Source organism: Coregonus clupeaformis, chromosome 7 (genome assembly GCF_020615455.1).
Source record: "Coregonus clupeaformis isolate EN_2021a chromosome 7, ASM2061545v1, whole genome shotgun sequence".
Lineage (NCBI taxonomy): Eukaryota > Metazoa > Chordata > Actinopteri > Salmoniformes > Salmonidae > Coregonus > Coregonus clupeaformis.
In genome coordinates this window covers 2062577-2088421 of record NC_059198.1, presented here as the reverse complement: position 1 = coordinate 2088421, position 25845 = coordinate 2062577, and the positions used below count along the sequence as shown (strand labels likewise).

Below are 25845 nucleotides of genomic sequence, written 5' to 3'. Positions count from 1 at the left end.
AAAATGCAAATCAATTTATAACATTTTTGACATGCGTTTTTCTGGATTGTATTGTTGTTATTCTGTCTCTCACTGTTCAAATAAACCTACCATTAAAATTATAGACTGATCATTTCTTTGTCAGTGGGCAAACGTACAAAATCAGCAGGGGATCAAATACTTTTTTCCCCTCACTGTACGAAATAACAATACGACGGGGAATCGACCACGTATGCTTTATTAGCTCAAGCAGTTTGCTAACTTATATGATATAATGTTGTGACATGAATTAATACTAGAATTTATGCAAAACAGCACCATTTTCTGGATAGTGGTGGGATTGTGCCCCACTTGCCCTGAATGACGCGTTGCCACTGCTGAGTTGTGGGGGCCCAATTTCAGATACTTAAACTCTCCCAGGAAAGGGAAAGGGGGATACCTAGTCAGTTGTACAACTGAATGCATTCAACTGAAATGTGTCTTCTGCATTTAACCCAACCCCTCTGAATCAGAGAGGTGTGGGCCTTAAATCGACATCCACGTCATCGGCGCCCGGGGAACAGTGGGTTAACTGCCTTGCTCAGGGGCAGAACGACATATTTTTACCTTGTCAGCTCGGTGATTCAAAAATACCGTATAGTTGAACTTACTGGTGAAGAAGTAATGTATTTGTCTTTTATGAAATACCTTTTTATTTTCCTCTGAGTTCACAAATTTCCCCTGTGTTTAATGCCTTCAGTTTCCCCCAAACGCTATGATTTCATAAGCAATTTATCCTTAAATAGTATACTGTTTTATATTATAAAATATATATTTATAAAATTAAAATAATTTGTCTTAAAAAAAGGGGATGAAAATATAAAACTAATATAATAATAATAATAATAATAATACAATAATAATAATACAATAATAATAATACAATAATAATAATAATACAATAATAATAATAATCCACAATGTATTTTCCCTGCAAGACTTGCTTGATCATGCTCAACATTGACAATATCAGATACAAAATTGTTTCATCACAACACAGAAGTGTAATAGGTCTCCAGTTTTGTATTAGATCTTTATATTGACTGTTTGCTTCCAGCTGTAATGATAAAGAAAATATAACTTATTTTTCGGTGTTAAAGAGGCCACATTTTACATGTGAATAATTAAAACATGATTTTAATTAAGCAAGTTTAAAAGATTGACGTTTCGGCATTCAATGGCCTTCTTCAGAATCATAATCATAATTAAAACATGCACATATTGGACCTTTAATAAGTTTGTAGACTTTATACACCCCAATAGGAATATCCACAAGACCTAGATTTAACAGACTTTGCTGAAATCGGATATTGTTATTTCATACAAAGTCTATTGTAGATAAGAAATGAATGAAAAGTTCCTGCTGCATGTGCAGGCGAGATGAAGAATGCTGCACTTTATATATTTACATATGTTTTGTTATATAGCAGACACTCTTATCCAGAGCGACTAGTGAGTGCATACATTTTCATACTTTTTCGTACTGGTCTCCCATGGGAATCGAACCCACAACCCTGGCATAGTCTAACAACTGAGCCACACCGGACCCTGTACATAAATCATTATTTAAGTGGTCTTAGTTTTTCACAGATACTGTACAATGAAAGTACAGCTCATTTTAGAAATGTAGACTAGTCTTTGTAATTTAATGCAACAGAGGGATTATCAGGGCTGTTTTCACTAGGAACCAAACGGACAAAACTGGGAGGGGCTAACTTGAATTTGCATTTGTGGAAGCATTGCAAAAGGCTCCAAATGGGTTATATGTGAAAGAGGAATGGAAATGTGTCTCTCGATTAAAAAATAAATAATTGCAATAAAGGCTTATTAACTTTTCTACACGAGTGCCTTTATATTTTTGAAAGGTTTTGCTAATGCTTATGCACTGTTCACACTACCAGAATCTACTTTGTTGCTTGTTTAACTGTTCATCACCATTTCAAAGAACACCTCTCCTCTGACATTTATTACTAAAGAAGCGCTCCTCTGTTTCGTTGAATAGATCATTATTGGATTTGGTAATGATCTGTAGGAGCTGTAGGCTACTGTTTAAACCTGCTAGAATGAGCCAGATTGTTTTTCTGGATATGTAACCCCTCCTCTTCGGCTGAACCTTAGCCCTATAGAGGTCTGGGTATCCTTTTGTAAGCCAGTTGTTGTGTTGAGGCACACACTTTTCCCGATTTCACATCACGGTCTTATCTTAGAGCACTGCTTGTGGAGATCCATGGCTCTTATGGGAGATCTTCTCCTCCAGGCTCCCAGCACGGTGACACTGCTGGGGGCTGTGCTGTTTATGCTGGTCCTCTACCTCTTGTTCTCTGGTTCCAGCTCTGAGGAACAGGGGAAGGAGCCCCCAGGACCCAGGCCGCTGCCCCTGCTTGGCAACATGCTGCTGCTGGATCTCAAGAAGCCCTATCACACTCTCTGTGAGGTGAGAGGAAGTGTTGGAGTTTGTGTTGTGTTTTCAAAGCACACCATCTGGAGTAGTCAAGACGACGAAACGTGTATCGTTACGGATATGTGCAATTTTCCTGATACGATTATGATTATGATTATGAGTATTTTTTGTAATTATCCGTGATCGGAAATAATATATATAGCGCGCATCTTTAAATCAAGTGCAAGATGCTACACCTTATAAATAACTAAACAGGCTAGTTTGCCTGTCTCGAAAGAGAAGGGCGGGCTGTACGTTGATCCTGCTGCTCTGATTGGATAGTGTTAAGCCGTATTTCTCCATCTACTCGCTTCATAATTTCACCCAATCACTTCCCCTGCTGGCGTGTTTAGTCAGATTATTTAGATCGCTGCTGCCTCCTATTTGCCTGCTACTATGATTAATCAAATGGCGCGCACGTTTTCTATCTATCAAGCAATCAATGTGCATAATATCTAACAAGCGGGCCGAGGGTAGGGAAAAAAATGAACTGCTGATGCATATTCTGACTGAGTGAGACAACTTTTTGCCATCCCGCTGCAAATTGAGGACACACACACACCCCTCAGCACGCTGCTCCTAATCTGCAGTTTGTTTGGTCTACATTTACAGGGAGATAGATATTTTGCCAACATCTATTTAGGCATATTAAAGCACTTCTGTTTTTTTTCTGATCACGAGTATCATCCGATCCGACTATCAACTGCAAATTTATGGTTACGAATATGGCTAGGTCAGCACACACCTTTTGAAGGTACTTTAAAATGACATTTGCAGCATTTGCCATGAATGAAATCTCCCAAACGTCAGGGAAAGGCACATTGTCGGCTGTTCAGGCGTGTTTCTTGGCTTGAATCCCGAACAAAAGCTCTGAAATGATGACTTTTCTGTCTATATTTCCAAAAAACGTTTTTAGTGCCACTTTATTCACAACATGTATACAATGCTTACAATGTTTTTAATTTCTTTGGTAGGAGATAAATTAACTAAGGAATATCTTACCAGTTTTAGATCAAAAATCAGTAGACTTATTGGCAGTGGTGTAAAGTACTTAAGTAAAAATACTTGAAAGTAATTTAAAGTAGTTTTTGTGGTATCTGTACTTTACTTTACTTTACTATTTATATTTTTGATTACTTTTACTTCACTACATTCTTAAAGAAAATTATGTACTTTTTTACTCCATACATTTTCCCCTGACACCCAAAAGTACTCCTTACATTTTGAATGCTTATGTAGTGTCGAGATAACGATGCTGAGATGCTGTGATGACAAGAAATCCGCTGACACTGTCCTCGATTATAATAATTTATTACATCAAAGATTTCAGCGTCAATTTACAGACTCCTGCAGACATCTGGAGAACAACTGACCCAATCTCTAATATGTTGGTCCTCCCCGTCCTTTGTTTCAACCATGGTATTTATAATCTGTAACATGATATGGGTGGTTTCCCACACAGACCAATCCCAGGACGCCACATAACAGACTTCCTCTGTTTTAGGGGCCCCTATAGTAATGTCTCTCCAAATGGTTCCACAAGCGGAGTCAACTTCTCTAACACACCATTTGCAAACGTCAGCAATGTCATAAACTGTTTAGACACTACACTTAGCAGGACAGAAAATGGTCAAATTTGCACACGTATCAGGATAACATCCAAATCAAATCAAATTGTATTTGTCACATACACATGTTTAGCAGATGTTATAGCGGGTGTAGCGAAATGCTTTTGCTTCTAGCTCCGACAGTGCAGTAATATCTAACAATTTCACAACATATACCCAATACACACAAAACTTGTAAGGAATGGAATTTAAGAAAATATACATATATGGACAAGCAATGACAAGCAATGACAGAGCGGCATGGACTAAGATACAGTAGAATATTATAGAATAGAATGCAGTATTTGTGAGGGAAAAAAGTATTTGATCCCCTGCTGATTTTGTACGCTTGCCCACTGACAAAGACATGATCAGTCTATAATTTTAATGGTAGGTTTATTTGAACAGTGAGAGACAGAATAACAACAAATAAATCCAGAAAAACACATGTCAAAAATGTTATAAATTGATTTGCATTGTAATGAGGGAAATAAGTATTTGACCCCCTCTCAATCAGAAAGATTTCCGGCTCCCAGGTGTCTTTTATACAGGTAGCGAGCTGAGATTAGAGCACACTCTTAAAGGGAGTGCTCCTAATCTCAGTTTGTTACTCTGTATAAAAGACACCTGTCCACAGAAGCAATCAATCAATCAGATTCCAAACTCTCCACCATGGCCAAGACCAAAGAGCTCTCCAAGGATGTCAGGGACAAGATTGTAGACCTACACACAAGGCTGGAATGGGCTACAAGACCATCGCCAAGCAGCTTGGTGAAAAGGTGCCAACAGTTGGTGCGATTATTCGTAAATGGAAGAAACACAAAAGAACTGTCAATCTCCCCTCGGCCTGGGGGCTCCATGCAACATCTCACCTCATGGAGTTGCAAATATCATGACAACGGTGAGGAATTAGCCCAGAACTACACGGGAGGATCTTGTCAATGATCTCAAGGCAGCTGGGACCATAGTCACCAAGAAAATAATTGGTAACACACTACGCCGTGAAGGACTGAAATCCTGCAGCGGCCGCAAGGTCCCCCTGCTCAAGAAAGCACATATACATGCCCGTCTGAAGTTTGCCAATGAACATCTGAATGATTCAGAGGAGAACTGGGTGAAAGTGTTGTGGTCAGACGAGACCAAAATCAAGCTCTTTGGCATTAACTCAACTCGCCGCGTTTGGAGGAGGAGGAATGCTGCCTATGACCCCAAGAACACCATCCCCACCGTCAAACATGGAGGTGGAAACATTATGCTTTGGGGGTGTTTTTCTGCTAAGGGGACAGGACAACTTCACCGCATCAAAGGGACGATGGACGGGGCCATGTACCGTCAAATCTTGGGTGAGAACCTCCTTCCCTCAGCCAGGGCATTGAAAATGGGTCGTGGATGGGTATTCCAGCATGACAATGACCCAAAACACACGGCCAAGGCAACAAAGGCGTGGCTCAAGAAGAAGCACATTAAGGTCCTGGAGTGGCCTAGCCAGTCTCCAGACCTTAATCCCATAGAAAATCTGTGGAGGGAGCTGAAGGTTCGAGTTGCCAAACGTCAGCCTCAAAACCTTAATGACTTGGAGAAGATCTGCAAAGAGGAGTGGGACAAAATCCCTCCTCAGATGTGTGCAAACCTGGTGGCCAACTACAAGAAACGTCTGACGTCTGTGATTGCCATCAAGGGTTTTGCCACCAAGTACTAAGTAATGTTTTGCAGAGGGGTCAAATACTTATTTCCCTCATTAAAATGCAAATCAATTGATAACATTTTTGACATGCGTTTTTCTGGATTTTTGTTGTTGTTATTCTGTCTCTCACTGTTCAAATAAACCTACCATTAAAATTATAGACTGATCATGTCTTTGTCAGTGGGCAAACGTACAAAATCAGCAGGGGATCAAATACTTTTTTCCCTCACTGTATAGCTGTCTAGCTAGCTAAGTTAATTAAATATCACCAGCTAGCTGTCTTCATATTAGCTAGCTATGTTGATGTATTCATCATTGGAAATTAAAAACAAACTCAAAATGCATTTGTAGGTAGCTAACTAACTGTAAAAAATATTTTGTAACCTATGGAAATGTATTTATTAATGTCTACATTTGTTTTTTGCCAAGTGTTTATTCTATTGCAGACACCTTAATGCATACTTTTACATTATATTATGTGAGCTACTTTTGTCCTTGAAATATTTAGTTGAGATGCTGTAGAATTCCATTTTTTTCTTTTGGAGGACTGGTTCTTCTGGGGAGGGACAATATGGCCGACCGGTTGCTTCAAAACCTCTCATTGGCCAATACATAACATCAGCTATACAGGGTTTATATACATCAATGGTTTATTTTATATAAAAATATATATATTTCACCTTTATTTAACCAGGTAAGCCAGTTGAGAACAAGTTCTCATTTACAACTGCGACCTGGCCAAGATAAAGCAAAGCAGTGCGATAAAAACAACAACACAGAGTTACATATGGGGTAAACAAAACGTACAGTCAATAACACAATAGAACATCTATATACAGTTTGTGCAAATGTAGTAAATTATGGAGGTAAGGTAATAAATAGGCCATAGTGCAAAATAATTACAATTTAGTATTAACACTGGAGTGATAGATGTGCAGAAGATGATGTGCAAATAGAGATACTGGGGTGCAAATGAGCAAAATAAATAACAATATGGGGATGAGGTAGTTGGGTGGGCTAATTACAGATGGAATGTGTACAGGTGCAGTGATCGGTAAGCTGCTCTGACAACTGATGCTAAAAGTTAGTGAGGGAGATAAGTGTCTCCAGCTTCAGAGATTTTTGCAGTTCGTTCCAGTCATTGGCAGCAGAGAACTGGAAGGAATGGCGGCCAAAGGAGGTGTTGGCTTTGGGGATGACCAGTGAGATATACCTGCTGGAGCGCATACTACGGGTGGGTGTTGCTATGGTGACCAATGAGCTAAGATAAGGCAGGGATTTGCCTAGCAGTGATTTATAGATGACCTGGAGCCAGTGGGTTTGGCGACGAATATGTAGTGAGGGCCAGCCAACGAGAGCGTACAGGTCACAATGGTGGGTAGTATATGGGGCTTTGGTGACAAAACGGATGGCACTGTGATAGACTACATCCAATTTGCTGAGTAGAGTGTTGGAGGCTATTTTGTAAATGACATCGCCGAAGTCAAGGATCGGTAGGATAGTCAGTTTTACGAGGGCATGTTTGGCAGCATGAGTGAAGGAGGATTTGTTGCGAAATAGGAAGCCGATTCTAGATTTAACTTTGGATTGGAGATGCTTAATGTGAGTCTGGAAGGAGAGTTTACGGTCTAACCAGACACCTAGGTATTTGTAGTTGTCCACATATTCTAAGTCAGACCCGCCGAGAGTAGTGATTCTAGTCGGGCGGGCGGGTACAAGCAACGTTCGATTGAAGAGCATGCATTTAGTTTTACTAGCGTTTAAGAGTAGTTGAGGCTATGGAAGGAGTGCTGTATGGCATTGAAGCTCGTTTGGAGGTTTGTTAACAAAGAGTCCAATCAAGGGCCAGATGTATACAAAATGGTGTCATCTGCGTAGAGGTGGATCTTAGAGTCACCAGCAGCAAGAGCGACATCATTGATATACACAGAGAATAGAGTCGGCCCGAGAATTGAACCCTGTTTCACCCCCATAGAGACTGCCAGAGGTCCAGACAACAGGCCGTCCGATTTGACACATTGAACTCTATTAGCTTGTTTTGCGTTTTATGTGCAAATCATCTTAAAGTAATTGTCCAGTGTTTCCAGATATCTATGAAATATGACCGATAATTTGTTACAATATGAGTGACATATTCTTCCTTCCAAAACAATTTTAATTGAGTATGTTATTTGTTGCAGCGGAGGGTGCAGAGCTGGTGGCCGGGGTAGGGGTAGCCAGGTGGAAAGCATGGCCAGCCGTAGCAAAATGCTTGTTGAAATTTTCGATTATCGTAGATTTATCGGTAGTGACAGTGTTTCCTAGCCTCAGTGCAGTGGGCAGCTGGGAGGAGGTGCTCTTATTCTCCATGGACTTTACAGTGTCCCAAAACTTTTTGGAGTTAGTGCTACAGGATGCAAATTCCTGTTTGAAAAAGCTAGCCTTTGCTTTCCTGACTGCTTGTGTATATTGGTTCCTGACTTCCCTGGAAAGTTGCATATCGCGGGGGCTGTTCGATGCTAATGCAGTACGCCACAGGATGTTTTTGTGCTGGTCAAGGGCAGTCAAGTCTGGGGTGAACCAGGGGCTATATCTGTTCTTAGTTCTGAATTTTTTGAATGGGGCATGCTTATTTAAGATGGAGAGGAAAGCACTTTTAAAGAACAACCAGGCATCCTCTACTGACGGGATGAGGTCAATATGTCATGAGCCCTCTCACTCCACCGGGTTACCACCTTTATTTGTTTCCACTATCTTCCACTCTGCTCACCTCCCTCTCTCTACTCAGCCTAACTAGCTCCACCTGTCCCTGCTCTGCTCGGCTCCAATTACTCTGCCAGCTGCGCTGCATTACCCACTAACCTCTCCCAGTATTTAAGGCCCTGTCTTTCAGCTCTCCGGTGTCAGATCGTCTGCAAAGCTCACACCCGGAACCTGTTTGCTCGCGCTTCTGGCTCACCCTGGTTTTGTGACCCCCGGGACCTGCCTGTTTTTTGGATACTCTTCTGCCTCAGGAGATCCAGACCTGCTTCTGCCATTACGACTCCTGACTACTCTTCAATCCCGGTAACTCTGACCAGCCTTCTGCCTTGCTACTACGTATTTTGGATTTCCCTTGAACTGTACTGCTGCCTGGTTTCATTCCGCCCTGTTGTGTCTGTGTCTCCCCCCCAGGACTTCTGGACCACCCACCACCGGCTTCATAGGACGATCGCTGCCACTGGGGGGGCACAGACCCAGCGCATTGGACGGGATCCCTGTTACCCTGGAGCCTTCATTCACTCCCTACTTCCCTTTTCCCTTAAGTTTAATAAACTTTCTGGTGTGACGCAATTGTGGTCCTCTGGTCGTCTGTCTGAATCGTGACAGTACGATCTGACCATTATGGACTCAGCGCACACTTTCCCCGACATGGAAACCGATGAGCATGAGCAGCAGTTCCAGCAGCAGCAACAACAACTCGCCATGATCATTCAACTCCTCACCAACCTTACCCCAGCCAGTCTGCCCACCAGCCCAGCCCCGAGTTACCTGCCCCCGGTCATTGCAGCCGCTGCTCCGAACCCAAGATTGGAAACCCGAGCGGTTCAACGGCGATTCAACCCAGGTCCGGCCATTCCTGACTAGCTGCCGACTTCAGTTCTCCTTGCAGCCAAGGACCTTCGCCACGGAGGGGGCTAAAGTTGGGTATGCCATCACTCACCTGACGGGCCGAGCTCGACTCTGGGGAACAGCAGAGTTCGAACGTCAAACCCCCGCATGTGCAACCTTCGACCTGTTTGCTGAGGAGATGCTGAAGGTGTTTGACCTGGATTCACCCACCGCAGAGGCGTCTCGTGAACTGTTCAGTATTCGACAAGGCAGACGTACAGTCGCAGACCATTCCATCGACTTCCAACCCTGGCTAGACGAAGTTCTTGGAACACACCATCGTTGGTGGACGCGTTCTTCCATAGTTTGGCTGACTATATCAAGGACGCAGTTGGTCTCCCATGAACTGCCTTCCACTCTTGATGAAGCCATCGCACTGACTGTCAGGATCGACAGAAGGATACAGACCCGTCGTCGTGAGAGGGGGCGCCAAGGTCCACCTACTACCGGCATTCGGAGAGATCCGACTGGGCTCCTGTCATCTACTGCCACTCACCCAGGTCAGCTTGATCAGTCTGAGCCTATGGAGATTGGGCGAGCCTCCCTCACTCCTGCAGAGCGCCAGCGCCGCTTCACCTCAAACCTCTGCCTCTATTGTGGAGGTGATGGACATCGTGTGGTAACCTGCCCTTTAAAGGGCCGAAGCTCACCGGGCGTAGGGGGAGTCCGGTTGAGTTCAATGACCATCCAGTCCTCCGACCGCAAACCCCTGCTGCAAGTTCACCTCCGCCTCTCTGACTCAACTCACACCCTGGCTTTTCTGGTGGATTCTGGCGCCGAAGCCAACATAATGGACATCAAGCTGGCACGCCAACTGGGACTGGAGAACCTCCGTTTGACACCTCCTATTCCTGCCCGGGCACTGGACGGACACTTACTCGGATCGGTCACTCATGTCACGGCCCCGGTCTCGATGGGTCTGTCCGGAAACCATCAAGAAACTATCCAGTTTCACCTGCTCCCCTCTCCAGGCCAACCCTCATCCTGGGTTACCCATGGCTCCGCCGGCACAACCTCAGCTCGACTGGGTGACCGGGGTGATCAGGAGTGGGGGAGAGGACTGCCACCGAACCTGCCTGCTTGCTGCCGCACTACCCCCTCGGCCAGTACCTACTAACTCCGCTCCTGACCTCTCCAATGTCCCAGAATGCTACCATGGTCTCAGAGAGGTGTTTAACAAAGCAAGAGCCACATCTCTGCCCCCCTCACCGACCGTCAGACGACTGTGCCATCGACCTCCTCCCTGGAACAGCTCCTCCAAGGGGGTCGTCTTTATTCGTTGTCTGCTCCTGAAAGAAAGTCCATGGAGGACTACATCAATGGCTCTCTGTCCGCAGGATTAATCCGTTCATCTTCATCTCCTGCTGGTGCTGGCTTCTTCTTTGTGGGGAAGAAGGACGGATCTCTTCGCCCCTGCATCGACTACAGGGGACTCAACGACATCACAGTGAAAAACCGTTACCCTCTGCCTCTGCTCACCTCTGCTTTTGAGTTGCTCCAGGGAGCCACTGTTTTTACCAAGTTGGATCTCAGAAACGCTTACCACCTAGTGCGGATCCGGGAGGGAGATGAATGGAAAACCGCATTCAATACACCAACAGGCCACTACGAGTATCTGGTTATGCCTTTTGGCCTCACCAATGCTCCTGCTGTGTTCCAGGCTCTAGTGAATGATGTACTGCGGGACATGTTAAACAAGTTTGTCTTCGTTTACCTGGATGACATCTTAATTTACTCCAGAAACCTGTCTGAACACACCCGCCATGTCCAGCAAGTCCTTCATCGTCTTCTGGAGAATTCCCTCTACGCCAAGGCAGAGAAATGTGAGTTTCACGTCAAGACAGTGGCCTTCCTGGGGTACATAGTGGCAGAAGGAAGTATCCAAATGGATCCTGCCAAAGTATCAGCAGTCACTTCTTGGCCAGTTCCGGGAGAACAGAAAGAAGCTGCAACAGTTTCTGGGGTTTGCTAACTTCTATAGGAAGTTTATCCGGAACTACAGTACCGTTGCTTGCCCCCTCTCACTGCTCTAACCAGCACCAAGCAACCCTTCACCTGGACCCCCAGCAGCCGACAAAGCCTTCAGTACCCTCAAGGTGAGGTTCACCTCCGCTCCCATCCTCCAGATGCCTGATGTGGACCGGCAATTCATTGTGGAGGTGGACGCCCGGATGTGGGAGTTGGTGCTGTGATTTCTCAGTGGGCTGCGGAGGATAGGAAGCTCCATCCCTGTGCCTTTTTCTCACGTCGGTTGTCCCCCTCTGAGTGCAATTACGACATAGGGAACCGTGAGCTGCTGGCTGTGAAACTTGCCTTGGAGGAGTGGCGTCACTGGCTGGAGGGGTCCACCATTCCATTTCTCGTTTGGACCGATCATAAGAACTTGGAGTACATCCGCACGGCCAAACGGTTGAACTCCCAGGCAGTCCCGCTGGGCCCTGTTCTTCACCAGGTTTAATTTCACTCTGTCATACCGGCCTGGATCACGCAACACCAAGCCAGACGCCCTCTCCGTCAATTCCAGAAGGATGACACCCCCTCCAAGGACCCTGTGTCGATTCTGCCAAGTCCCTGCATCGTTGCAGCTCTGACCTGGGCTGTTGAGGAACAGGTGCTGGAGGCTCTCCGTAACCAGCCAGGTCCCAGCACTTGCCCAGCTGACCGCCTTTGTCCCCCGAAGACCTGAGGTCCCAGGTCATTCAGTGGGGACATGACTCCCGCCTAGCTTGTCACCCTGGCTCCACCCGCACTTACAACCTGCTCGCCCAGAGGTTCTGGTGGCCCTCTCTGAGGAAGGATGTACGGAATTCGTCCCAAGCCTGCCCCATCTGCAACCAACACAAGTCGTCCTGCCAGCCCCCAGCCGGATTGCTGCAGCCCCTGCCTGTGCCCAGACGTCCTGGTCTCACATCGCCCTTGACTTTGTCACGGGGCTGCCCCCTTCAAGTGGCATGACCGTCATTCTCACCATCGTTGACCGTTTCAGCAAGATGGCACACTTCATTCCCTCCCCAAGCTCCCAACCGCCAAGGAGACCGCCCAGGTGGTCCTGGAACACGTCTTCCGGATCCACGGACTGCCAAGGGATGTTGTTTCTGACCGTGGTCCACAATTTCTCCTCCGCTTTTGGAAGGAGTTCTGTCACCTGCTGGGAGCCACAGTCAGTCTGACTTCCGGATTCCATCCCCAATCCAATGGGCAGTCAGAGCGGGCTAATCAGGAGCTCGAGAAGGCACTGCGATGCATGACTTCACGCAACCCCCACTCCTGGTCGCAGCAATTGACATGGGTGGAGTACGCACACAATTCTCTGACCTGCTCTGCCATCGGTATGTCCCCTTTCCAATGTGTTTATGGATACCAGCCTCCTCTATTTGCCAGCCAGGAGGAGGAGGTTACTTGCCCATCTGCACTTGCTTTGCCCGTCGATGTCAGCCGCACCTGGTCAGCAAGCCCGAGCCACACTCCTCAGGTCCGTTGCCAGCTACACTACCGGGGCCAACCGTCGGAGAATTCCTGCTCCCACCTACCATGTTGGTCAAAGGGTGTGGTTGTCATCGAAGAACCTGCCACTCAGGGTGGAGTCGCAGAAGTGGCACCTCGGTTCATTGGCCCATTCCCTATCATAAGAGTGATTAGCCCAACTGCTGTCCGGCTCCAACTGCCTAATTCCCTGAGGTGCACCCCACTTTCCATGTGTCTAAGATTAAGCCCATCCATGAGAGTCCGCTGGTCCCTGCTGCGCCTGGTCCTCCTCCTCCACGGCTCGTCGATGGTGGTCTGGTTCACCGTCCGCCGCCTGCTTCGGGTCCAGACGGAGGGTAGGGGTCTCCAGTACCTCATTGACTGGGAGGGCTATGGACCTGAGGAAAGGACCTGGGTGCCAGCTAGTCGGATTGTGGATAGGACTCTCATCACCGCTTTCCACCAACGGCATCCTGATCAACCTGCAATCCGTAGGGGCCGCCCCCAGAGGGGTCCCTAACCGTCCGGCCCGCTCGGCTTCCTGTCCTGTGCCTGATCCTGTCTCGGGACCTGTCCCATCTCCCGACCACGGCCCTCCGGCTTCCTCCGAGGATGAGGACGTTCACTCGGGACCGTTCGGAGGAGTTCTAGCCCTCCTCCGGCTCCCTCCTCCCGCCCGCGTGGTGTTGCTCTTGGGACTTCTGGGGCCGTCCCTTGGGGGGTTCTGTCATGAGCCCTCTCACTCCACCGGGTTACCACCTTTATTTGTTTCCACTATCTTCCACTCTGCTCACCTCCCTCTCTCTACTCAGCCTAACTAGCTCCACCTGTCCCTGCTCTGCTCGGCTCCATTACTCTGCCAGCTGCGCTGCATTACCCACTAACCTCTCCCAGTATTTAAGGCCCTGTCTTTCAGCTCTCCGGTGTCAGATCGTCTGCAAAGCTCACACCCGGAACCTGTTTGCTCGCGCTTCTGGCTCACCCCTGGTTTTGTGACCCCGGACCTGCCTGTTTTTTGGATACTCTTCTGCCTCAGGAGATCCAGACCTGCTTCTGCCATTACGACTCCTGACTACTCTTCAATCCCGGTAACTCTGACCAGCCTTCTGCCTTGCTACTCACGTATTTTGGATTTCCCTTGAACTGTACTGCTGCCTGGTTTCATTCCGCCCCTGTTGTGTCTGTGTCTCCCCCCCAGGACTTCTGGACCACCCACCACCGGCTTCATAGGACGCATCGCTGCCACTGGGGGGCACAGACCCAGCGCATTGGACGGGGATCCCTGTTACCCCTGGAGCCTTCATTCACTCCCTACTTCCCTTTTCCCTTAAGTTTAATAAACTTTCTGGTGTGACGAATTGTGGTCCTCTGGTCGTCTGTCTGAATCGTGACACAATATCCATCCAGGATACCCGGGACAGGTCAATTAGAAAGGCCTGCTCGCTGAAATGTTTTAGGGAGCATTTGACAGTGATGAGGGGTGGTCGCTTTGACCGACGGACCATTACGGACACAGGCAATAAGGCAGTGATCGCTGAGATCCTGGTTGAAGACAGCGGAGGTGTATTTAGAGGGTAAATTAGTCAGGATGATATCTATGTGGGTGCCCATGTTAATGGATTTAGGGTTGTACCTGGTAGGTTCCTTGATAATTTGTGTGAGATTGAGGGCATCTAGTTTAGATTGTAGGACGGCCGGGGTGTTAAGCATATCCCAGTCACCAAGCAATACGAACTCTGAGGATAGATGGGGGGCAATCAATTCACAATGGTTATACGTGTGCCTGTGTTAGCTAATGTTGTAAACAAAAATCCAGTTTAAAAGTTACACAAAATGTATAAACCTATTACAACTGGAGCAGGCCAACCCTGTTCCAGCCCAGCACTAACACACTTGATTCAACCTATCAAACCTAATGAGTTGACAATCAAGTGTGCTATTGGTTGGCTGGAATAGAAGTCTCTGCTAGGTTGGCCACCTCTGATATGGATATATTTTCCTGATATTATGCTTTAATTTGTAATTATAGCCTACTTGTTACTAAGATGTCCAACCTTCACATACAAATTGGCTTATTTGTACAATTTGAAATTATATTAAATAAAGCGTTGATTACTTAAATTGAATGGTTTACACTTGTTTTAGTTGTTAACTTAAAGTAACTGTCCAGTGTTTCCAGATTTCTAAGAAATATGACCTATAATTAAATACAATATGAGTGTCAGATTTCCTTCCAATTTTGTAAAAATTAAGTATGTTAAAAAGCAGGTATTCTGTGTTGAATGGTGTGGGTGAACACCAACAACAGAATGGTGTGGGGCTTATACCGGTAGCTAAAAATAGTCATGCAAGTAGATCGCTGATTGACCAGCTCATCCTCCTCAGGATGACATTATCCTCTGAGGAAATGGCAAGCATTTTTAAACGGTCGGGGCCCGGTTTTCCGATAGCGATGGGACTTAGGCTTATGAGTGTTATAATGATGCATCTTTCCTACTACGGCCGAAGATGTAACATGTGTTTCCCAAAACACCACGCATAGAGAATGGTCACTAAGTGCGTTGTTGGAGCATGTGTCGATCCTGATAGGTCCCGAAAGAAAGGGAGTGCTGCTCTTGGATCAGCTTAAGGCTGCAAGTATAGAGGCGGCTTATTATAATGCTTACCTAATGAAAATACACAAAAATCACTGATTTGGCACGTTAGGCTACACATCATGAAATATATTTAGACAAATTACAGACAGCCTACATGTAGCAAAATAAACCTCAATTGATTGAACATTAAATGTATTTCAATATGATTGAAATAGGCCTATAGGCTACTGTTTATATTTTAATGCAGTCATCTCGGTTTTCATTAGAAGCATATTTTTATACGTCACTTGTTTGTATCAATTGCAAAGACATTGGCAACTTTGTATTTGTACTGTAGTCAACTTTGTTAGAATCACATGGTTTGACCATAACTTCCTATGTTTAGCGGAGATCTTTTGTGTATAAAGTGACGCGGGAGGACAAAAAAGCATCTAACAATGCACTTAGCTGTTCTACGAGTGGTCTGAGGCAGGGGTTAGATTACGAGCGTTTTCAAGTGTAACGTAAATAACGTTGGTTTTAGGAAACAGCTCGGATATTTAACGATGCTCCTATGGCCACATACGACTACAGGATGAGTCAACAACATTATTTGTAGGGATGGGGGGAAAATGTATTGTTATATATCGCAATATTATTTTTGTACGATATTATATTGATATTTGACTCAAAGTATCGATTTGAAAAAAAATCGATAGTTAGCGTTAGCTAGCACTAGTTGGCTGTATTTGCGCCAAAACTCCAGTATTTTTCATCTTATAGATTGTTGTCCATCTTTTTAATTAGTGAGCCAACATGTTTTCAGCACTGTTATTTCCCTGACTGATCAGAAGTCGTTTTCTCATGCTCCCTCATCTCTCTGCAGCAAACAAATAGTGAGCAATATGTTTGGAACATCAAATCGCAATAAAATCGCAGTATCGAATTGCAATACATATAGAATCGTGAGAATCACAATACATATCGTATCGGCACCTAAGTATCGTGATATCGTAACGTGAGGTCACTGCAATTCCCAGCCCTAATTATTTGGGCATGATTTAACAGAATATGAACATTTGTTTTTACACTGGACAGTTACTTTAAAACTATACTGAACAAAAATATAAATGCAACATGTGAAAGTATTGGTCCCGTATTTCTTTCAGATTTATATCCATGTTAGTGAGCATTTCTCCTTTCTCCAGTGTGTATGGTGTCATGTGGGCGAGCGGTTTGCTGATGTCAACGTTGTGAACAGAGTGCCCCATGTTGGCGGTGGGGTTATGGTAGGGGCAGGCATAAGCTATGGACAACGAACACAATTGCATTTTATCGATGGCAATGTCAATGCACAGCGATACCGTGACGAGATCCTGATGCCCATTGTCGTGCCATTCATCCGCCGCCATCACCAAAACTAAAGCACTGATCATTTGGCACGAGATCAGAATGACTGCAAAGGCTTGAATATAATAACTCCATAGGTAGCCTAGCATACAAAACTAAAACAATCTGTTCAAATCAAAAGGCCTGGTTAACATGACATCAATAACACAGCCACATCCCGATTCTCCGGTGCTGACACATTCAGAAATAAAAAGATGGTTTAGTACAGGGGTAGTCAACTCTTACTCTATGAGGTCCAGAGCCTGCTGTTTTTTTGTTCTACCTGGTAATTAATTGCACCTACCTGGTAATTAATTGCACCCACCTGGTATCCCAGGTCTAAATCAGTCCCAGTGGAACTGTCTTCGAGGTCCAGAGTTGAGATTGAGGGGTTTAGTATTTAGTTAAAAATCTCTGACGAAGGCCAAGAGAACAATACACACTTTTCAGTGAGAAAACAGAAATCCACTTTGGGTAATAAAAAAAACAACTTGTTTTCAAAGATGTAGCCTACGATACAATACTGGTGATAATTTTAAGGAGAACAAAAACTACTTAGCCTACATTTGAACACCACTGCAGAAGCTTTGGGCATCTTCCCCATTAAGTAGCCTAGTTTTGTTGTTGGCTACTTGAAGAGAACTAGGGCCTATCACTCGCAACCCACCTCTTCCATTGCATTGTGGAAAAGTGTGCATCGAATTTGTCGTAGTAAATATAAAATGTTATAGATTGATCTGAGTAATATGTTGTGCAAGAGGTTGTGCAAGACAAATTGTGTTAGGAGCTTGTTTTCAATAAATGTTCTGTGTCATGTGTCTGATACTAACAGTGTGTTAGTTGTCTGTGCATAACATTTTAGTAGCGAACAAAGAACAGAGCACCAGATGGCCTAATCTTACAGGAGTACGATAACTGGACAACACCCACACCTCAGGCCCAAGGCCCCCACCAGTTGCTTCTCACGAGTTTCCTTTGACACACACAGACATCTCACTGTGGACGCACACTCATTCTCAACCCCCCCTGTCTACTGGTCGGGTGCCAAGGGCAGAGGACTCTGCCGTGCACCAATGGGGCATCTGCTCTGGACAGAGCAGACCCGCCTCCTACGCCTCGGGAACCAATCAAGGGACTAGAAGAAGGACCCCTTCCTTTATGTTACATTGTATAAAATAATGCTGTAAACTCTGTTTAAACACCCTTCTCAACTGTCTCCATGAGAGGCAATTGATTGGGGTCCATGCATGTAGCTTGAGCAGGACAAGATCTCTCTGTTTTAATAAACTGCCTTTTTGCATTAAGCAAATTCCTCTCTGTCTAGCGTCGATGGTTTGTACTCCCTCTCCTTATTATGTGTTCACCAACAAATTCTACTAGATAACGAGCCGAAATGAGTATAACATCCTGGCATTCAAACCATACTCGATTTTCTAAATGTCGCATACTATAGAGCCCCACAGTGGAGGTTTCATAATACCCATAAAACCTAGCGGTCAAACAAGGAAATGGTTCCAATTTTTCCATTGGGGATTTAAGAAACACTTAAAATAAGGGCTGTGTTTCGTGTAGGCTTACCCTGGCGTCTCTCTAGGACAAGGTTACTTATATATTTGGCTCTATTTACTCTCAGATTCAAAAACGCTAATTAGCATCAAAGTAGACATCATGCAAGACTACAAATCTCTTCAAGCTCCTGCATGTCATCTCTAGCTAAAGCCTTTGCTAACAGGTATTATGTCAATTTAAAACTTGCACAAGACAGTTCACATAATTGTCAATTTAAAGAAATGTTGCCAATTTATTAATTACTACATTTATCTAACATTAGATATTTAATCCAGAGATTCTTACCTTGGCCTCGATTCGTCAGTCTCGTCCAGATCATCATGGAATTTGTAGCTCTTTATGATAGTCACAGTAGCAGCTAATCAGCATTTCATTTTTGGGGGATAAATACAAGCAGATATATTGGTAAAAGTCACCTTGTCCTAGAGAGATTTACACAGTTGTCATGCTAGGGTAAGTCTACACAAAACACAGCCCTTATTTTAAATGTTTCTAAAATCCCATATGGGAAAAATGAATGGTGGGAAAACGATTGGAACCATTTCCCTGTTTGACTGCTAGGTTTTATGGGTATTATGACTCATAATTTGTTACTTTTATTAAACATTCTAGTTTCACATACTGAGAATGCGTCATGCGTGATTGCGTTGTTTCCCGCTATTCGTTGATTTCGGTATCCCCATATCTAATTGATCAGCTGTTGTCAGAGCCGAAATGAGTATGACATCCGGGCATTTTAAAGTATTCTAGATTTTCGAAATGTTGTATACTATTAAACACTTTTTTTCGCATACTTAAACAGCCTACTATTTAGGATGCATTTATGGGTATTTGGATACGGCCAGTAACACCCTGACTGATTTACATTGTGGTTCTCAAGTAGTACTTTGTCTGCTCAATCTATTGCTCCAGCTCTCCAAGAAATATGGGTCCGTTTTCACGGTTCACTTTGGACCCAAGTAAGTGGTTGTTCTGGCAGGATACAAGACGGTCAAGCAGGCGTTGGTCAACCACGCGGAGGAATTTGGGGACAGGGACCTCCCCCGCATGTCCAGAGACATCAACCAAGGACATGGTAAACAATTATGAATGACTGGTCCTTGGATAGTTGACTAAGTATAACATTTCACCTACGCGTTTAGCCCAACAAAAATTCATTATCACACATTCTATCCTTTGAGATTATTCAAACAAGCTTTTTTTTCACAGGGATTCTGTTTGCCAATGGAGACTCATGGAGAGAGATGAGGCGCTTTGCCCTGACGAACCTCAGGGGCAGAGGAGAAAATCATTGAGGAGATTCCTTACCTGATTGAAGTATTTGAAAAACACAAGGGTAAGAGCAACTAGTAGTACAGTAGTAGTAATATAAAATGAATATTCATAGGTGACACGAAGATATATATTTTACTCATCCTCTTTTGTCTTTCTTTGTGCAGGTAAGGCATTTGACACAACCCAGCCCGTGAATTACGCTGCCTCCAACATCATTCTGCCATTGTGTATGGCAGCAGGTTTGAATACTCTGATCCTCAGTTTCGAGGCATGGTGGACAGAGCCAATGAGAGCATACGTCTTTCAGGTTCTGCGTCTATTCAGGTACTGTCTTCACATTCACTCTAAACCAGGCCTGTTCAATTCCGGTCCTGGAGGGCCGAAACACTTCTGGTTTTGGTTTCTACCTGGTACGTAATTGCACTCATCTGGTGTCCCAGGTCTGAATTAGTCACTTATATCCCCATCATTCAACAGAATCTGTATGATTTGAATCTTGTTCTAAATTCCTCTAAAACAAAATACATGGTATTTTCCAATACTAAACACTCTGAAAACCATGTCATTATAAAGCAAGTCAAGACGTACATATATCTGGGAGTTTGGGTGGATGAGAATCCGAGCTTCACTAATCATGTTGAGAACCTGGTAAAGAAGCTGAAGTTGATAATAGGTTTTTATTACCGGCATAAAGCTTGTTTTTCTTCGGAGGCCAGAAAAGAACTGGTACGGTGTACATTCCTGTCTGTCTTGGACTACAGTGATGTCATTTCTATGCAGACTTCAAGCACTACCCTGAAGGTGCTTGATTCTGTGTATCATGCAACTCTTAGGTTTAGTACCAACCAAAAGCATCTGACACGCCACTGTGATCTCTATAGTGCTGCTGGCTGGTCTTCGTTGCCTCTACATAGGCTTAAACATTGGTATACTATGATCTGTAAGGCCATTTTGGGAAAACTACCACTTTATCTCTGTTCTTCTTTGATAAGGTCAGAAAATAAATAACAGTTACGGTCTCACTCCTACTAACTTTTAACGGTTCCTAAAATCTTGGAATTCTCTCCAGACCAGCTTGAAACTCCAGAATCTTGTTTCCTTGGAGGAGTTAAAAAGTTTGGTTGACTCACATGTTACTGAGGAATGTGATTGTCATTCTGACTTGATGCGGTGATACATATGATTTGTTTCTGTGATTGAAATGTATGTGTCTATGTCAAAACATGTTTGTATTTTTTATGGTGTGTCTATGTCTGTAAGTTGTTACAGTATGTCTGATATGTCTCAAACATTGTTCCCCCCTGCTGCTGTCTTGGTTGGACCAGGTCCCTCATGAAAAATAGATTTTCTCAATGAGACAAATAAAGGTTAAATAAATAAAATCAAATAGAAGGAGAGGATGAAAACCAGAAGTGTTTCGGACCTCCAGGACCAACATTGAAAAGCCCTGCTCTAAACAAAGTTGTGAAAATATACTGTAAGTAAACTGTACTCACAAAATTGTTTTATATACACTCTACTTTTTTGTATGGTGAGATAGCTGTACAACATGTTTTCATGGCTGGGCCCGTGGCTAAAGAGTCGGAAGCTTATGCTGAAAAATTTCGACAGCAACCATAGGGATGTAAAGGAGTTGGTGAGGGGCCTGAAGGAGAGTCTCAACCCTCAGATGTGCAGAGGCTTTGTGGACTCATTCCTCGTTCGAAAGCAGAAAGTGGAGGTATGACAACTAACTAACTCAAATCCCTCATCTTAGGGCTCACTTGAAAAATAGATGAAAATCTCAATGTGGCTTCTCTGGTTAAATAAAGGGAAAAAAATATGTCCAGTGGAACTTCTCATGTCCACACCTAACTTTGATATCCATTAGAATAGATGCCTATAACATATACCTAAGTACTCATATGTAACCCATGGCTCTGTATCTTTCAGGAATCAGGAAACATGGACTCTCACTATCATGAAAACAACCTGATATCTTCTGTGACCAACCTGTTTGCTGCTGGTACCGACACCACTGGGACAACCTTGCGCTGGGGTCTGATGCTAATAGCCAAGTACCCCCACATACAGGGTAAGGGCCAATAGAAACACACAACCTTTATAAAGGGACCTTTATACTTAAAAGTCCAATGCAGCCGTTTTTATCTCAATATCAAAACATTTCTGGGTAACGATTAAGTACCTTACTGTGATTCTTTAAAAGTAAAATGGTAAAAAAGAAACCAATGGCTTCTTTGCAAAGAGCAATTTCTCAAGCAATAATTTAGCTAGGACTGTCTGGGAGTGGTCTGAGTGGGGAGGGTATAACGGAAAATGCTAGCTGTTATTGGCAGAGAGGTTTGGAACTGTCTTTATTATTGGTCTATTAACTCATTTACCGCCTGGTGATGTCACCAGTCAGGCCAAAACTCCATCCCACCAAATCAGGCTGAAATTTCAAACAGCTCTTACACTAAAAGTATTATCATAATTTTCACGATTTCACAGTATTATTTCAACCTCATAGTGTGGAAATGTATATAAAACACAGGAAAAGCACGTTTTTGACTGCACTGGGCCTTTAATAAAAAAAACGTCCAAGACCTTTTACATTGTGACACAAAACACAGACACTTAAAGTGTTGGCAGGAGTAAAATTGTCAAGAAGCCAACCCGAAGCACAGGTTATTGAACAGATAACAGGTTAAAGATCATTCAGATTAACCTTTCACCTCTGGGTTAGAGTAACAGTGGCACTTTTCCTGTCTTTTTTCAAGACCGAGTCCAGGAGGAGATCAGCAGGGTTATAGAAAGTTGTCAGCCCTTGGTAGAGGACAGGAAGAACCTGCCCTACACTGATGCAGTGATCCATGAGACCCAGAGACTGGCCAACATTGTACCCATGTCCATCCCTCACATCACCAGCCGAGACGTCACCTTCCAGGGATATTTCATCAAGAAGGTCAGATACTGTACAAAATAGTTTTTTTTTGTATTTTTTTAGTTGTCCTGAAATTATTGCAATCCACTCCTTTTGAGTGTGCACTTTATTTATTAAACAAAGTTTCATCACTCATCACTTTTACTCTGAATATAATGGTGTCCTACGCTTCACTCTCACTGCAGGGGACGTCTGTGATTCCTTTATTGACGTCCATCCTACATGACGATAGCGAATGGGAGAGCCCCCACTGCTTTAACCCCTCCCACTTTCTGGATGAGCAGGGACGATTCGTCAAGAGGGACGCCTTCATGGCCTTTTCTGCAGGTATATAATAATAATAATAATAATAATAATATGCCATTTAGCAGACGCTTTTATCCAAAGCGACTTACAGTCATGCATGCATACATTTTTTTGTGTATGGGTGGTCCCGGGGTTTGAACCCACTACCTTGGCGTTACAAGCGCCGTGCTCTACCAGCTGAGCTACAGAGGACCACATATCAACTTTGTCATTTAGCAAATTATTTCATTGCAAGAAGTAGAGAAATCGTGGTAGCCTTTTGGACAGACTTCATGCTATTTTCTATACAGTGGGGGGAAAAGTATTTAGTCAGCCACCAATTGTGCAAGTTCTCCCACTTAAAAAGATGAGAGAGGCCTGTAATTTTCATCATAGGTACACGTCAACTATGACGGACAAAATGAGAAAAAAAATCCAGAAAATCACATTGTAGGATTTTTTTATGAATTTATTTGCAAATTATGGTGGAAAATAAGTATTTGGTCAATAACAAAAGTTTCTCAATACTTTGTTATATACCCTTTTTTGGCAATGACACAGGTCAAACGTTTTCTGTAAGTCTTCACAAGGTTTTCACACACTGTTGCTGGTACTTTGGCCCATTCCTCCATGCAGATCTCCTCTAGAGCAGTGATGTTTTGGGGCTGTCGCTGGGAAACACGGACTTTCAACTCCCTCCAAAGATTTTCTATGGGGTTGAGATCTGGAGACTGGCTAGGCCACTCCAGGACCTTGAAATGCTTCTTACGAAGCCACTCCTTCGTTGCCCGGGCGGTGTGTTTGGGATCATTGTCATGCTGAAAGACCCTAGCCACGTTACATCTTCAATGCCCTTGCTGATGGAAGGAGGTTTTCACTCAAAATCTCACGATACATGGCCCCATTCATTCTTTCCTTTACACAGATCAGTCGTCCTGGTCCCTTTGCAGAAAAACAGCCCCAAAGCATGATGTTTCCACCCCCATGCTTCACAGTAGGTATGGTGTTCTTTGGATGCAACTCAGCATTCTTTGTCCTCCAAACACGACAAGTTGAGTTTTTACCAAAAAGTTATATTTTGGTTTCATCTGACCATATGACATTCTCCCAATCCTCTTCTGGATCATCCAAATGCACTCTAGCAAACTTCAGATGGGCCTGGACATGTACTGGCTTAAGCAGGGGGGACACGTCTTGCACTGCAGGATTTGAGTCCCTGGCGGCGTAGTGTGTTACTGATGGTAGGCTTTGTTACTTTGGTCCCAGCTCTTTGCAGGTCATTCACTAGGTCCCCCCGTGTGGTTCTGGGATTTTTGCTCACCGTTCTTGTGATCATTTTGACCCCACGGGGTGAGATCTTGCGTGGAGCCCCAGATCGAGGGAGATTATCAGTGGTCTTGTATGTCTTCCATTTCCTAATAATTGCTCCCACAGTTGATTTCTTCAAACCAAGCTGCTTACCTATTGCAGATTCAGTCTTCCCAGCCTGGTGCAGGTCTACAATTTTGTTTCTGGTGTCCTTTGACAGCTCTTTGGTCTTGGCCATAGTGGAGTTTGGAGTGTGACTGTTTGAGGTTGTGGACAGGTGTCTTTTATACTGATAACAAGTTCAAACAGGTGCCATTAATACAGGTAACGAGTGGAGGACAGAGGAGCCTCTTAAAGAAGTTACAGGTCTGTGAGAGCCAGAAATCTTGCTTGTTTGTAGGTGACCAAATACTTATTTTCCATCATAATTTGCAAATACATTTATTAAAAATCCTACAATGTGATTTTCTGGAGATTTTTTTTTTCAATTTGTCTGTCATAGTTGACGTGTACCTATGATGAAAATTACAGTCCTCTCTCATCTTTTTTAAGTGGGAGAACTTGCACAATTGGTGGCTGACTAAATACTTTTTTTCCCCCCACTGTATCTTTGGTCTCTCTAGCAGGTCGTAGGGTGTGTCTGGGGGAGAGTCTGGCCAGGATGGAGCTCTTCCTCTTCGTCACCTCCTTCCTGCAGCACTTTCATTTCTCTCCTCCTCCTGGAGTAACAGAGGATGATCTGGACCTCACACCATTACTGGGGTTCACCCTGAATCCTTCACCCCACCAGCTGTGTGCCGTGAGTCGGATCTGAGATGAGTCTGGGACCAATGTATATTACACACTGCTTAGAACAACTTTCCACTTTAGACAAACATAGGACTATGTTGATTTATTTTTTATTGCTTTTTGTATTGTGAATAATCTATGTGAATGATCTGTAAGTCACTTTGGATATAAGCGTCTGCTAAATGACATTATTATTGTATACTGAAGAAATACCTTGCTATGCAGCGCTAGGTACAGTAAATGTGTTTGGACATTTTGCATCACAACACCGGCGAGCAAGAGGACTCAAATGTTTAAGTCAATTATAGAGAACAAACCATTTCCTACTAATGAAAAAATATATAATCCTAATAAATAAAATGTGAGTATATTAAAATGTGTCTATTTGTGACAGTGGATTCGCCAGTACTTATATCAGTAACAGGTGTCTAATTAGGGTAAGGACCAATAGAAACACACAGCCTTTATGTAGGGACCTTTAGACTGCATAAAAACCATCCAAGACCTTTTACAGTGACACAACACAGAGACTGGTGTTATCAGCTATAAACACTGTCAAAGGGCCAACCTGAAGCACAGGTTATTGAACCAAGCTAAAGATCATTCAGATGATCTCTTTGTGTGTTTGGTTTGGATGTGTGTTTGCTGGTAACTATTAATGAATTGAAAGAAAATGTATCTAGTATTGAACTGAACTGGTGAAACTGAATTCCTGGAAAAGCCTACTGAGCCAAGCCTTAATCCTTACAATAACAAAATATAAATAAAAAAAGATTACAATGGAATTCAAAATAAATAAAGTTGTTAAAATTAGCCTGAGCATCAGAGGCCGATGTTGTCCAAAGGTGGGGTGGTGATAACTAATGTTTGGAAACTGTTGTCTGCCT

The 25845-nt window shown here is 43.9% G+C and overlaps 1 pseudogene; it reads left to right on the top strand.

Annotated features, from left to right (window-relative positions):
- Window positions 1-2140: 2140 nt before the first annotated feature.
- Window positions 2141-25334, top strand: LOC121568730 (annotated as a pseudogene).
- The last annotated feature ends 511 nt before the right edge of the window (window positions 25335-25845 follow it).